The 15,978-nt window shown below is 49.0% G+C and overlaps 1 long non-coding RNA gene across 1 annotated transcript in view; it reads right to left on the reverse strand.

The window, feature by feature from the left end:
* The window catches only part of LOC139259507 (uncharacterized), a 45,904-nt gene extending 39,467 nt beyond the window's left edge, over window positions 1-6,437 (reverse strand). The window contains exon 1 of the long non-coding RNA XR_011592581.1: window positions 6,355-6,437. This is a non-coding gene — a long non-coding RNA (uncharacterized lncRNA). The remainder of the gene's footprint in view (window positions 1-6,354) is intronic.
* Between the last annotated feature and the right edge of the window lie 9,541 nt (window positions 6,438-15,978).

The raw sequence follows: 15,978 nt of genomic DNA on the forward strand, positions 1-15,978 counted from the left end.
TGGGGTCTTGCTGTGTGCATATTGGTTACATAACAACAGTGTGTTTGACTGGATAATAGTTGTTATGTATGGAGAGAGAGTCAGACTGAACACTGAGAGCTCAAAGTAAAGTGTGACCGTAGTCTTTTATTGCAGGTCTCCAGAGTGCCTCTCCAGCCTGTGAGGCCTCCTTAAATACCTGTGATCTCAAGGGATTATGGGATCCCTTGGGACTCCAGGGGATGAGCCCTCTGGTGGCTGTACAGAGTAAATAAAAGTTCACATATATAACAACATTCCCCCCCAAAGTCAATAGTGTAACTATTTACAATGTGAGTCGATCTGGGACCCTTCTTACCCTGGTTGATCATCTCGGTGTGAAAGCTAGTATTGTTGAATCATTTGTTGGGCCCTCGCTGGGCTGCTGTGCAGCTGGCCTTGCTGGGCTGCCTGGTGTGTTGGGTCCTGCTGGGCTGCTGTGGATGATGGGTATTGCTTCGTGGTCAACTGTGATGCCGGTTGCCACTGGTGTGTATGTTGGGGGAATCGAAAAAGGTAGGGTCCAAGGTGGGTTGCTCAGGGTAGTCCATAAATCTGAGTTTGATTTGGTCCAAAGGTTTCCGGTGAATGAGTCCATTTGAAAGTTTGACCTGAAACATCCCGCTCCCTTCTTTGGCCATGACAGTACCGGGAAGCCACTTGGGACCTTGTCCATAATTCAATACAAATACAGGATCGTTAATTTCAATCGCGCGTGACACATTTGCGCTATCATGGTATGTACTTTGTTGAAGCCGCCTGCTCTCTACCTGTTCATGTAGATCAGGGTGAACTAACGAGAGCCTTGTCTTAAGTGCCCTTATCATGAGCAGTTCAGCAGGTGGGATCCCAGTGAGCGAGTGGGGTAGCTAAGCAGGTTTCGGGATAAGCGAGCCTGCAACAAGCCTTCAGTTACTCTCTTCAAGCCTTGCTTGATGGTTTGCAATGCTCTCTCTGCCTGACCATTGGACGCTGGTTTAAACGGGCAGATGTGAAATGTTTGATCCCATTACAGGTCATGAATTCTTTGAACTCAGCACTGGTAAAACATGGCCGTTGTTGCTCATCAGGACATCGGGTAAGCCGTGTGTGGCAAACATGGCCGCAGACTTTCAGTAGTGGCAGCGGACGTGCTAGCCAACATTATCTCACATTCAATCCACTTGGAATACGCGTCTACAACCACAAGGAAAATTTTACCCAAGAACAGGCCTGCATAGTCGACGTGTACCCTAGACCACGGTTTGGAGGGCCAAAACCATAAATTTAGCGGCGCCTCCCTGCGTACATTGCTTAACTGCGAGCATGTATTACATCTGTTAACACAGGACTATAAGTCCGCACCGATACCGGGTCACCACACGTGGGATCTGGTTATCGCTTTCATCATTACGATGCCTGGGTGTGTACTGTGGTGGTCATTGATGAAGGTGTCTCTGCCCTTCTTGGGGATCACTACTCGATTGCCCCACAGAAGGCAGTCTGCTTGTATAGACATTTAATCTTTGCGCCGCTGGAACAGCTTAATCTCTTCCTGCATTTACACTTGGACACTGGACCAGCTCCCTTGAAGCACACAGCTTTTGACTTGAGCTAATAAGGGGTTTTTGCTTGTCCAGGTTTTGATCTGCCGGGCAGTGACGGGTGATTGCTCACTCTCAAATGCTTCCATAACCATGGCTAGATCTGTGGGCTGCGCCATTTCTACCCCTGTGGTGGGCAACAGCAGCCTCCTGAGAGCATCGGCGCAGTTTTCTGTGCCTGGCCTGTGGCGAATGGCATAGTTGTATGCGGACAACGTGAGCACCCATCTCTGGATGCGGGCCGATGCATTGGTATTTATCCTTTTACTCTGGGAAAACAGGGATATAAATGGCTTATGGTTAGTTTCCAATTCGAATTTTAGCCCAAACAAGTATTGATGCATTTTCTTTACCCCATAAACACACGCACATTTCTCAATCATGCTGCAGGCTCTCTCAGCCTTAGACAGACTCCTGGATGCATAAGCAACCGGTTGCAGTTTCCCAGAATCATTAGCTTGTTGCAATACACACCCGACGCCATATGACGACGCATCACATGCTAGTACCAAATGCTTACATGGATCATACAACACAAGCAATTTGTTTGAGCATAACAATTTTCTCGCTTTTACAAAGGCATTTTCTTGGCTTTTGCCCCAAACCCATTTGCCCCCTTTTCGTAGTAAGACATGTAGTGGTTCTAACAGTGTGCTGAGACCCGGTAAGAAGTTACCAAAGTAGTTCAGGAATCCCAGAAACGACCGCAGCTCCGTCACGTTCTGTGGCCTTGTCCATTATTCAATACAAATACAAGATCGTTAATTTCAATCGCGCGAGACACATTTGTGCTATCATGGTATGTACTTTGTTGAAGCCACCTGCTCTCTACCTGTTCATGTAGATCAGGGTGAACTAACGAGAGCCTTGTCTTAAGTGCCCTTATCAGGAGCAGTTCAGCAGGTGGGATCCCAGTGAGCGAGTGGGGTCTCGTGCAGTACCTAAGCAGGTCTCGGGATAAGCGAGCCTGTAACAAGCCTTCAGTTACCCTCTTCAAGCCTTGCTTGATGGTTTGCCTCCGTCTTCGTGTTGGTAGGAGTGATGCCGTCCGCCGTAATCCTCCTTCCCAAGAACTCCACTTCAGGCGCCAGGAAAATGCACCGAGCGTTTTAACCTGAGCCCCACGCGGTTGAGTCGACTAAGAACCTCCTCCAGGTTCTGCAGATGCTCGATTGTGTTCCGACCTGTGACCATGATGTCATCCTGGAAGACCACAGTGTGCGGGACTGACTTCAGTAAAATATCCATGTTTCTCTGGAATATCGCCGCCGCTGATCGGATTCCAAACGGGCATCTGTTATAAACAAAAAGACCTTTGTGCATGTTGATGCAGGTGAGGGCCTTCAATGATTCATCCAGTTCCTATGTCATGTAGGCTGAAGTCAGATCCAGCTTCGTGAACGTCTTTCCTCCCGCCAGCGTTGCAAAGAGGTATTGGGTATTGGTCCTGCAGAGAGAAACGATTGATAGTTACTTTGGAATCGCCACAGATTCTGACAGTGCCGTCTCCCTTCAGGACAGTAACGATCGGACTGGCCCACTCATTGAACTCGATCAGTGAAATGATGCCCTCTGTTTGCAGCCGATCTAACTCGATCTCTACCCTTTCTCTCATCATGTATGGTACTGCTTGCGGCTTGTGATGGATGGGTCGCGCCCCCGGAATTAGGTGGATCTGTACTTTTGCTCCTTGGAATTTCCCGATGCCTGGTTCGAACAGCGAAGGAAATTTGTTGAAGAACTGGGCACACAAAGTGTCGTCAGCGGGCGATAGCGGTCAGACGTCGTCCCAGTTCCAGCGTATCTTTCCCAGCCAGCTCCTGCCGAGCAGCGTGGGACCATCACCCGGTACCACCCAGAGTGGTAGCTTGTGCACCGCTCCATCGAAGGAGACCTTTATGGTAGCACTGCCGATTACAGGAATCAGTTCTTTTGTATAAGTTCTTAATTTCATACGAACTGGAGTTAAGACTGGCCTTGAGGCCTTGTTGCATCACAATCTTTCGAAAGTCTTTTTGCCCATGATGGACTGGCTCGCGCCCGTGTCCAGCTCCATTGACATCAGGAGTCCATTTAGTTCAACATTCAGCATTATCGGGGGACAATTCGTGGTGAATGTGTGCACCCCATGTACCTCTGAGGCTCTGGTTCGTCGTGATCCTCCGTGGATCTGTTGTTCTCTGCAACATGGTGGTTGCAGGTTTAACAGGAATTGCAGCTCGCCTGCACACTCGTTGGAGGTGTCCCATTGTTCCACTGCCCTTGCAAATGTACTTTTTGAATCGGCATGAATGGAAACGATGATCACCCCCGCAGCACCAACAAGGTGTTAATGGCCTTGCATTCATCACCCCTGATGGTGGACTCTGAGACATCTGCGGACGTGCAGCTGCAGGTATGTGTGACCTGCCATGTACGTTACAATTCGAAAACAACATCACTTTGTTCACAGTACTTATAGCAGCACTTGTGCATTGGGAGATTTGCTTCGTATTGTCACTGGTAGCAATGAACGCCTGGGCTATCGCTTTGGCCTTACTCAAGGTTGGGGTCTCTACAGTCAAAATTTTGCAAAGTACGGTTTCATGGCCAATGCCATGTACGAAAATGTCTCTGAGCATGTGCTCCAAATTCGCAATGTCCTGCAAGGCGTCTTAACTTGGCAACATAATTCATCACTTCCTGGCCTTCAGACCTTTTGTAGGTGTAGAACCGGTACCTCGCCATCAGAACGCTTTCCTTCGGGTTCAAATGCTCTCAGACCAGTGTGCACAAATCATCATACGATTTCTCCGTGGGTTTCACTGGAGTGAGCAAATTCTTCATGAGACCATACGTTGGTGCCCCGCAGACGGTGAGGAGGATCGCTCTACGTTTGGCAGCATTCTCTTCCCCATCTAGCTCGTTGGCTACAAAGTATTGGTCGAGTCGCTTCACAAAAGTTTCCCAATCATCTCCCTCCGAGAATTTCTCCAGAATGCCCACTGTTCTCTGCATCTTTGGGTTCGCTATCTGTATCTTGTCGCCAGCTTTTATGTATGGAGAGAGAGTCAGACTGAACACTGTGAGCTCAAAATAAAGTGTGACCTCAGTCTTTTATTGCAGGTCTCCAGAGTGCCTCTCCAACCTGTGAGGCCTCTTTAAATACCTGTGCTCCCAAGGGATTATGGGATCCTTTGGGACTCCAGGGGATGAGTCCTCTGGTGGCTGTACAGAGTAAATACAAGTGCACATATATAACAATAGTGACGTCAAAAAATAATTCATTGGTTCTGACGTGCTCAAGGACATGATAAGGTGCTATAAATGCATATTATTTCTCTCTAGATACTGTGTGGTTTAAAGAAGTAGGTTTAATTGCTGAGACACCTTTATACTGATAGTTGACTGATACGGTCTAGAAGTTTCCAGTGGAATCAAAGGTCATCGTCCCTGGTGCAGTTGGTGCGTCATGCCCAAGATCCTCCTTGCACAGATTATGTTGCATCTGCTTGTTAAATCTAAACTTTACAACAAGGCGAAGTGCCAGACCAATCCCTGTAGATCCTTGAGACTGTACAGTTCTCCTATGTTCTCTGTCACGCACACAGAAAGCCAGTTGGGACAATAACTGAGTACAAGAACAACTATCTTTCAAATGCTGCTCCAAGCTTTAATGTTAGGAGAAACAATGGCTAGAAATTTGTTATAGCCAAGAAATGGGCAATGCTTAGACTAAAAGGGTCTGAAATCACCCCTTTTTACAGTCCCAGGGGTGCTAATTGGATGCTAATGATTTATCGTCTGGGGACGGGCAGTGGAGGCAATCCATACGGAGTCGCTCCCGGGATGCCGCAGGCGAAAATGGGTTTGTGCTGCGCCCCTCAGTATTCACCGCAGACGGGGGTGCACACAACGATGATGTCATCGGCGTGCGCACCGACCCCTTATCACTCAGCGCTGAGCCCTTTGCACCCCGCGGGGGAAATAGCCTCACGAGACTTGAGAATGGCGATGCCAATGACAGCTTCGCGGGGCACCCCGGCCGCCTTTGAAGGGGAGGGCCTTGAACCGTGCCTGACAATGACCTGGCCGAAACCTTCCCTGGTGACCCAGCGGGCGCCAGCAAAGCGGCTGCAGAATTCACAGCAGCCCTCCCCTTTAGAAGAAGGGGAGGGACGCTGGGACGCGTCAGCATTGCGCCAGCATCGCGCCCCGCCTGCGTCCCGCAAATGCCACGCTAATGCCCTGCGGAGGCAAATCACACCTCCGATACCGCCCCGCACTTTTTTTTCAGACAAAGACCCCAATTCGGCGACATTTAGCAGCCCATCTCGCCGGGTGCTAAATATTCATTTAATTCAAATTGTGTGCTCCAAATGGGTCGCGGGGCAATTTCGCTCCCAAAATGGTTAAATAGCGCCAGTTGAAAATCGTTTAGGCTGCACTCAAATTCATCCTCACTTCTCATTAAAATGATTGCAGTCATGATTCTAGTCTAAAATCTCAAGCTCATTGGCGTTACACTGAAAAGGTGGACCAATATTGGGGGCAGTCTAAACGTGTAATGATTGCCACAGGCTTTTTTCACTACTTAAAGGGTATTGTTGGGTGTGCAGCTGCCTCAACAACAATAAGATGAAGCACAAGGAGAAGGAGAAAATCACACACATTTTTAGCCCATATCAGCTGTGGCTCAGTGGGTAACACTCTCACAGCTGGGGCAGAATTTGGTTGCTGCCCATTTCTTGGCAGCCCCCCGGGCGGCACCTACCTTTCTGCTGCCCGGTCTGGTCGGGAGCCACTTTCGGCTCTGTTGTGTGGGCGGCAGTGTCAGCTGCAGGCAGCGGCTGTCGCCGGGCGGGAGTGCGGCAGTTGGAGGTCTCGCCACTCGGGGATCTTCGGAGGACCTCCAATGCGCATGCGCGAGACTTCACAATTTTTTTTTGTTGTAGTTTTTGTCTTCCGACCTGTCGTCATTTTGGAGCTGTTTGAGGCTGATTGCTGTACTGCGCATGCGCATAAAGGCACATCACTTTATTCCACCTGTGAGTGTGAGAGGGGAGAGGAGAGAGGACATTTGAGAGGAGAGAGTTGGAGGTTGGAGAGGAGAGAGTTGGAGGTTGGAGAGGACAGAGTTGGAGGTTGGAGAGGAGAGAGTTGGAGGTTGGAGAGGAGATAGTTGGAGGTTGGAGAGGACAGAGTTGGACGTTGGAGAGGAGAGAGTTGGAGGTTGGAGAGGAGAGAGTTGGAGGTTGGAGAGGAGAGAGTTGGAGGTTGGAGAGGAGAGAGTTGGAGGTTGGAGAGGACAGAGTTGGAGGTTAGAGTTGGAGGTTGGAGAGGTCAGAGTTGGAGGTTGGAGAGGACAGAGTTGGAGGTTGGAGAGGAGAGAGTTGGAGGTTGGAGAGGTTAGAGTTGGAGGTTGGAGAGGAGAGAGTTGGAGGTTGGAGAGGAGAGAGTTGGAGGTTGGAGAGGTTAGAGTTGGAGGTTGGAGAGGACAGAGTTGGAGGTTGGAGAGGAGAGAGTTGGAGGTTGGAGAGGTTAGAGTTGGAGGTTGGAGAGGAGAGAGTTGGATGTTGGAGAGGTTAGAGTTGGAGGTTGGAGAGGACAGAGTTGGAGGTTGGAGAGGACAGAGTTGGAGGTTGGAGAGGACAGAGTTGGAGGTTGGAGAGGACAGAGTTGGAGGTTGGAGAGGACAGAGTTGGAGGTTGGAGAGGACAGAGTTGGAGGTTGGAGAGGACAGAGTTGGAGGTTGGAGAGGAGAGAGTTGGAGGTTGGAGAGGAGAGAGTTGGAGGTTGGAGAGGAGAGAGTTGGAGGTTGGAGAGGAGAGAGTTGGAGGTTGGAGAGGAGAGAGTTGGAGGTTGGAGAAGGGAGAGTTGGAGGTTGGAGAGGTTAGAGTTGGAGGTTGGAGAGGACAGAGTTGGAGGTTGGAGAGGACAGAGTTGGAGGTTGGAGAAGGGAGAGTTGGAGGTTGGAGAGGACAGAGTTGGAGGTTGGAGAGGAGAGAGTTGGAGATTGGAGAGGTTAGAGAGGAGAGAGTTGGAGGTTGGAGAGGTTAGAGTTGGAGGTTGGAGAGGTTAGAGTTGGAGGTTGGAGAGGACAGAGTTGGAGGTTGGAGAGGTTGGAGGTTGGAGAGGACAGAGTTGGAGGTTGGAGAGGTTAGAGTTGGAGGTTGGAGAGGTTAGAGTTGGAGGTTGGAGAGGACAGAGTTGGAGGTTGGAGAGGTTGGAGGTTGGAGAGGACAGAGTTGGAGGTTGGAGAGGTTAGAGTTGGAGGTTGGAGAGGTCAGAGTTGGAGGTTGGAGAGGACAGAGTTGGAGGTTGGAGAGGTTAGAGTTGGAGGTTGGAGAGGTTAGAGTTGGAGGTTGGAGAGGACAGAGTTGGAGGTTGGAGAAGTTAGAGTTGGAGGTTGGAGAGGAGAGAGTTGGAGGTTGGAGAGGAGAGAGTTGGAGGTTGGAGAGGAGAGGGTTGGAGGTTGGAGAGGAGAGGGTTGGAGGTTGGAGAGGAGAGAGTTGGAGGTTGGAGAGGAGAGAGTTGGAGGTTGGAGAGGAGAGAGTTGGAGGTTGGAGAGGAGAGAGTTGGAGGTTGGAGAGGTTAGAGTTGGAGGTTGGAGAGGAGAGAGTTGGAGGTTGGAGAGGACAGAGTTGGAGGTTGGAGAGGACAGAGTTGGAGGTTGGAGAGGAGAGGGTTGGAGGTTGGAGAGGAGAGAGTTGGAGGTTGGAGAGGAGAGAGTTGGAGGTTGGAGAGGAGAGAGTTGGAGGTTGGAGAGGTTAGAGTTGGAGGTTGGAGAGGAGAGAGTTGGAGGTTGGAGAGGACAGAGTTGGAGGTTGGAGAGGTTAGAGTTGGAGGTTGGAGAGGACAGAGTTGGAGGTTGGAGAGGACAGAGTTGGAGGTTGGAGAGGACAGAGTTGGAGGTTGGAGAGGACAGAGTTGGAGGTTGGAGAGGACAGAGTTGGAGGTTGGAGAGGACAGAGTTGGAGGTTGGAGAGGACAGAGTTGGAGGTTGGAGAGGACAGAGTTGGAGGTTGGAGAGGACAGAGTTGGAGGTTGGAGAGGACAGAGTTGGAGGTTGGAGAGGACAGAGTTGGAGGTTGGAGAGGAGAGAGTTGGAGGTTGGAGAGGAGAGAGTTGGAGGTTGGAGAGGTTAGAGTTGGAGGTTGGAGAGGTTAGAGTTGGAGGTTGGAGAGGAGAGAGTTGGAGGTTGGAGAGGAGAGAGTTGGAGGTTGGAGAGGTTAGAGTTGGAGGTTGGAGAGGAGAGAGTTGGAGGTTGGAGAGGTTAGAGTTGGAGGTTGGAGAGGAGAGAGTTGGAGGTTGGAGAGGAGAGAGTTGGAGGTTGGAGAGGAGAGAGTTGGAGGTTGGAGAGGAGAGAGTTGGAGGTTGGAGAAGGGAGAGTTGGAGGTTGGAGAGGTTAGAGTTGGAGGTTGGAGAGGACAGAGTTGGAGGTTGGAGAAGGGAGAGTTGGAGGTTGGAGAGGACAGAGTTGGAGGTTGGAGAGGAGAGAGTTGGAGATTGGAGAGGTTAGAGAGGAGAGAGTTGGAGGTTGGAGAGGTTAGAGTTGGAGGTTGGAGAGGTTAGAGTTGGAGGTTGGAGAGGACAGAGTTGGAGGTTGGAGAGGACAGAGTTGGAGGTTGGAGAGGACAGAGTTGGAGGTTGGAGAGGACAGAGTTGGAGGTTGGAGAGGACAGAGTTGGAGGTTGGAGAGGACAGAGTTGGAGGTTGGAGAGGACAGAGTTGGAGGTTGGAGAGGACAGAGTTGGAGGTTGGAGAGGAGAGAGTTGGAGGTTGGAGAAGAGAGAGTTGGAGGTTGGAGAGGTTAGAGTTGGAGGTTGGAGAAGTTAGAGTTGGAGGTTGGAGAGGAGAGAGTTGGAGGTTGGAGAGGACAGAGTTGGAGGTTGGAGAGGACAGAGTTGGAGGTTGGAGAGGACAGAGTTGGAGGTTGGAGAGGACAGAGTTGGAGGTTGGAGAGGACAGAGTTGGAGGTTGGAGAGGAGAGAGTTGGAGGTTGGAGAGGAGAGAGTTGGAGGTTGGAGAGGAGAGAGTTGGAGGTTGGAGAGGAGAGAGTTGGAGGTTGGAGAGGAGAGAGTTGGAGGTTGGAGAGGAGAGAGTTGGAGGTTGGAGAGGAGAGAGTTGGAGGTTGGAGAGGAGAGAGTTGGAGGTTGGAGAGGAGAGGGTTGGAGGTTGGAGAGGAGAGGGTTGGAGGTTGGAGAGGAGAGAGTTGGAGGTTGGAGAGGAGAGAGTTGGAGGTTGGAGAGGAGAGAGTTGGAGGTTGGAGAGGTTAGAGTTGGAGGTTGGAGAGGAGAGAGTTGGAGGTTGGAGAGGACAGAGTTGGAGGTTGGAGAGGTTAGAGTTGGAGGTTGGAGAGGACAGAGTTGGAGGTTGGAGAGGACAGAGTTGGAGGTTGGAGAGGACAGAGTTGGAGGTTGGAGAGGTTAGAGTTGGAGGTTGGAGAGGTTAGAGTTGGAGGTTGTAGAGGACAGAATTGGAGGTTGGAGAAGTTAGAGTTGGAGGTTGGAGAGGAGAGAGTTGGAGGTTGGAGAGGAGAGAGTTGGAGGTTGGAGAGGAGAGAGTTGGAGGTTGGAGAGGACAGAGTTGGAGGTTGGAGAGGACAGAGTTGGAGGTTGGAGAGGACAGAGTTGGAGGTTGGAGAGGACAGAGTTGGAGGTTGGAGAGGACAGAGTTGGAGGTTGGAGAGGAGAGAGTTGGAGGTTGGAGAGGAGAGAGTTGGAGGTTGGAGAGGTTAGAGTTGGAGGTTGGAGAGGACAGAGTTGGAGGTTGGAGAAGTTAGAGTTGGAGGTTGGAGAGGACAGAGTTGGAGGTTGGAGAGGACAGAGTTGGAGGTTGGAGAGGACAGAGTTGGAGGTTGGAGAGGAGAGAGTTGGAGGTTGGAGAGGAGAGAGTTGGAGGTTGGAGAGGAGAGAGTTGGAGGTTGGAGAGGAGAGAGTTGGAGGTTGGAGAGGAGAGAGTTGGAGGTTGGAGAGGAGAGAGTTGGAGGTTGGAGAGGAGAGAGTTGGAGGTTGGAGAGGAGAGAGTTGGAGGTTGGAGAGGAGAGAGTTGGAGGTTGGAGAGGAGAGAGTTGGAGGTTGGAGAGGAGAGAGTTGGAGGTTGGAGAGGTTAGAGTTGGAGGTTGGAGAGGAGAGAGTTGGAGGTTGGAGAGGAGAGAGTTGGAGGTTGGAGAGGAGAGAGTTGGAGGTTGGAGAGGAGAGAGTTGGAGGTTGGAGAGGAGATAGTTGGAGGTTGGAGAGGAGAGAGTTGGAGGTTGGAGAGGAGAGAGTTGGAGGTTGGAGAGGAGAGAGTTGGAGGTTGGAGAGGAGAGAGTTGGAGGTTGGAGAGGAGAGAGTTGGAGGTTGGAGAGGAGAGAGTTGGAGGTTGGAGAGGTTAGAGTTGGAGGTTGGAGAGGACAGAGTTGGAGGTTGGAGAGGACAGAGTTGGAGGTTGTAGAAAGGGGCAGGGGAGCAGGATGCCGTGGTGTAGGCAGGGCGAGGAAGAGAAGCTTGGGCATAGCTTCAAAGGGTTGGGAGGAAAGAGTGGTAGTGGTGCTGGTTAGAGGGGCGAGTGTTGGTGGTGTAAATGTTTGTAAATATAATAATGTTATGTAAACTTTGTTATTGTGCACTTGTAAATACACTCACATTGTTGACCCTCTCTTGGTGAGTATCTGATTTTAACGTCATGTGTGGTGCCTTGTGAAAAACACACATCTGTCCCTCAGGTCATCTGCTTTATCAGGAATATCTTCCCATCCACATATGACTGCACTGTATAATGGGTACGGTCATCAGGCCATCGCAACACGCTTTATGTGCTGTGAGGGTTATTCGATGTGTCAGATTAATTACATCTCTCAGAATAGACATATGTCTGTCACCACAACAAGGCACGCTAGGTACAGGTCTTTTGTGATGAATCAGAACAGATTTTATGAAGTAGTTTCCTTGCAGTACAAAGAAAGACACATTAACAAGGCGATAGTGACAGTCTAGTCATTGAAACCTCAACGGTAGGCCACTGAGTCACCGCGACACTTGTCTCTTGCTGTAACTTTATACCCTTTTTCTCTCATACAAATGTTGTCAGAGTCTGCAGCTGTCTTAGGCTTACAATAGATCAGTCTAACCCTAACCCTCTCACCCTCTATATGATATGTAGTGATTCCCTGATCACTTCTTGAAGGACTGTGTCACAGAATGAATTAATCAGCTGGGATGGACAAAATGTGACTTTTCACTTATTCATAATTATTTTGCCTTCGCCATTGGGCTTCTCAATGAAGGTCTTTCAGCAAGGTCAAAGAAAAAAGTTTCCATCAGCCTAGACACATTTCAGTCGCTTTTATCACATCCAAATTAAACATGACCATCAGCAATAAATAAAGCAACATCCACCTAACGTTTTTCCCAGCAGTCCCACTCCTGATGGTCCAGCACCTGCACCATAGCCGCGATGTGCAGCGCTGCAGCACTCGGAGCCCTTCTCCCTGCCCCCGACTCACGGCCAAGGTCAGACCTGCTTTTTGCGAGCGGTCCTTCTGGCAGGCGGCAGGTCGATCTGAGGCCAGCATCCCTCACCAAAATGGGCGATTTGCAGCATCCGGCATGGGCGGGCGGCATGATGTCACACCGGCGGATCCCTCCGCGACCAATCTCGCGCTGGGCGGAACCTGGATGGCAGATGGGTTGTTCCGGAGGAATCGCCCAGCAAACATACATTTCCAGCGGATCTTCGGCGGCCGCGGGTGCAACCTGCAACAAATTCAACCCCATTAGGTTGTGGGTTCAAGTCCCACTCCAGAAACTTGAGCACAAAATCTAGACTGACAGTCCAGTACAGTGCTGAGGGTGTGCTGCACTTTTAGGGATGCAGTCTGTCGGATGTGACATTAAACCAAGGCCCCATCTGCCCTCTCTGCTAAAAGATCCCATGGCACTATTCGAAGAAGAGCAGGGGAGTTTCCGCTGTGTCTTTGCTAATGTTTATCCCTCAACGAACATCACTACAAAAAAGAAACATTATCTGGTCATTAACGCATTGCTATTTGTAGGACTTTGCTGTGCTCAAATTGGCTGTCGCATTTCCTACATTACAACAGTGACTACTCTTCAAAAGTATTTCATTGTCTGTAAAGTGCTTTGGGACATCCTGAAGTTGTGAAAGATGCTATATAAATGCAAGACTTTCATTTTAACACCCAAAGGGCTAGGAACACAATCATCCTAAATAAATTACTGCAATGGAATAACAAATGTAATATTTAAAAAAAACAATTGGCCAGGATTAATGCAAATAGCAACCATGTAAATGTTTGTTTTTTATGTTTTCCCCAGCACAGTGAACTATACAAAGCAAAACACTCAAGTTCAACCCCACATCTGTGCTGAACTAGTGGATTGTAATCAAGGGAGTGGGTGAGAACATTACCATTGGCTTCTGTATCTTCAGGCTGCAAGTGCTAATATCTACCAGGGTTTCCATTCCAACTTGGTAGCAGTTTCAGGGAGGAGAAAATCTTCAGTCCATATAGCCCATCTGTCCAAAGTATTTGCTTAGTGCATTCCTAATAAACCTGAAACCTATTTGTTGAAAATGCATGTACGTTGATATCTAATGAGGATATGATCAGACTCAGATGCGATGGCTTCTATAAACAAATAGCCTACCAACGCAGCCCTATCCAGGCTGACATCTAAAGAATTGTCTCTTGGGTTGGGTAACAGAGTGCCTTCAGTGCCTGTGGAATTGTGCCCAGCAAAAGTAAGGGTAAAAGAGACAAGAGGCAAAACTGCAGGCGAAAGAATATGACAATGCAGTTTACTTTCTGTACTTTCTGGAAATGTTATGGTTTTAGAAAGCCAGTTACTAGTTCTGTTTGGAAATACTGTGCCTGTATAAATAACTAAGGATTAACCCTTGAATGCTTAGCATTATTAAACATGAAATGTATCACAAATGCATGTGCATAAAGAGGTCACATATTGCTTGGAAAATAAGAATTTAAATGGGGTAGAGGAGCAAAGGGATCTAGGAGTACAAATACACAAATCACTAAAGTAGCAACATCGGTTTATAAGGCCATAAAAAGCAAACCAAGCATTAAGGTTTATTTCTGGAGGAGTTGAATTGAACCGTAGAGAAGTGCTAAACCCTGGTTAGACCACACTGGAGTGGCTGTATGTTGGAAGGTTGTGGGTTCAAGTCCCACTCCAGGAACTTGACCACGTCAATCTAGGCTGATACTCCAGTCAGTGCTGAGGGAGTGCTGCACTGTTGTAGGTGCCGTCTTTCAGATGAGAAGTTAAACCGAAGCCCCATCTGCCCTGTCAGGTGAACGTAAAAGTTAGAAGAAGCAGTAGTTAGAAGAAGAGCAGGGGAGTTATCCCTGGTGTCCTGGCCAATATTTATCCCTCAATCAACATAACAAAAACAGATTATCTGGACATTATCACATTGCTGTTTATGAAAGTTTGCTGTGCGCAAGTTGGCTGCCGCGTTTCCAACATTACAACACTTCAAAACTACTTTATTGACTGTAAAGCACTTTGAGATATCCGGTGGTCAGGAAAGGCACTATATAAATGCAAGTCTTTCTTTCTTTAGAACTTTACAGTTCTGGTCACCATATTATTAAACAGGATATAGAGGCACTGGAGAGGGTGCAAGAAGATTTACAAGGATCATACCAAAATTGCGAGGTTATACCTATCAGGAAAGGATAAACTGTCTGGGTCTCTTTTCTCTTGAACAGAGAAGGTGGAGGGGTGACCTAATAGAGGGTTTTAAAATTATAAAAAGGTTTTGGTAGAGTAGATACTTGATTGATGACTGGCATTTCATCCACTTGTAGGGAAGAGCAAAACTTGAGGCCATCAATATAAGATCGTCACAAAGAAATCAAATAGGGAATTCAGAAGAAACCTCTTTACCCAGAGAGTGGTGAAAATATGGAACTCTCTACCACAGGAAATAGTTGAGGCGAATAGTACAGGTACATTTAAGCGGAAGCTAGAAAAGCAAATCAGGGAGAAGGGAATAGAGGGTTATGGTGATAGTTAGATGAGGAAGGATGCGAGGAGTCTCGAGTGGAGTATAAATGCTGGCATGGATTGGTTGGGTCGAATGGCCTGTTTCTGTGCTGTACAGCAAGATCCTTACACTAAACATCCGTAAGACAAAGGTCCTGCACCAACCTGCCGCCCCCCCCCCCCCCCCCCCCGGTTATCAAAATCCACGACAAGGCCTTGGATAACGTGGACCATTTTCAATACCTCGGGAGCCTACTGTCAACAAAGGCAGATATCGACGACGAGGTCCAACACCATCTTCAGTGTGCCAGTGCAGCCTTCGGTCGCCTGAGGAAGAGAGCGTTTGAAGACTAGGACCTCAAACCCGGCACCAAGCTCGTGATCTACAGAGCAGTAACGATATCTGCCCACCTATATGGTTCAGAGACATGGACTATGTACAGCAGGCACCTCAAAACACTGGAGGAGTACACCAACGATGCCTCCGCAAGATCCTCCAAATCTAATGGCAGGATAGGCGCACCAACATCAGTGTTCTTGCTCAGGCCAACATCCCCAGCATCGAAGCACTGACCACGCTCGATCAGCTCCGCTGGACGGGCCACATTGCCCGCATGCCTGACACGAGACTCCCAAAACAAACGCTTTACTTGGAGCTCCAACACGGCAAGCGAGCCCCAGGTGGGCAGAGGAAACGCTCAAGGACACCTTCAAAGCCTCCTTGGGAAAAATTGCAACACCCCCATCGACGCCTGGGAATCCCTGGCCCAAGACCGCCCAAAGTGGAGGAAAAGCATCTGGGAAGGCGCTTAACATCTCGAGTCTCTTCGCCGAGAACAAATTGAAGCCAAGCCTTGATAACGAAGGAGCGCGCAGCAACCCAAGCTCCCCACCCACCTGTCTCTTCAACCACTGTCTGCCCCACCTGTGACAGAGACTGTAGGTCCCGCATTGGACTCTTCACTCACCTGAGGACACATCTTTAGTGTGGAAGCAAGTCATCTTCGACTCCGAGGGACTGCCTAAGAAAAAGAGATTCTATGTAAATAATAGTTGAAAAGAATAATGTTTTAAGAATGCTATAATTTGCTATTCAATTAATCATATCTTTCCTTCAGATTCCCTGCTCAATTTATGTTAAATTTATGCTGCAGCTACGTGTCTGAGATTAGTGGCTGCAGTTTCAGTTCCAGTCAAGCAAGACCCCATTTACACTGCCTAGCTCCAAGTGCAATTGTCCTGTCCAGGAGCAAGTGTTTCAAATGCTTTCTTACAAGTCAACTTATTGTGGGGATTGAAGGCAAATTGTAGTTTCCATAGATGAACTTTGTTCCCTTTGATCCCAAACCTACAATTTGAAAGCATATAGTGAACAGTGTTAA

This window comes from Pristiophorus japonicus, chromosome 3 (assembly GCF_044704955.1).
Source record: "Pristiophorus japonicus isolate sPriJap1 chromosome 3, sPriJap1.hap1, whole genome shotgun sequence".
NCBI lineage: Eukaryota > Metazoa > Chordata > Chondrichthyes > Pristiophoridae > Pristiophorus > Pristiophorus japonicus.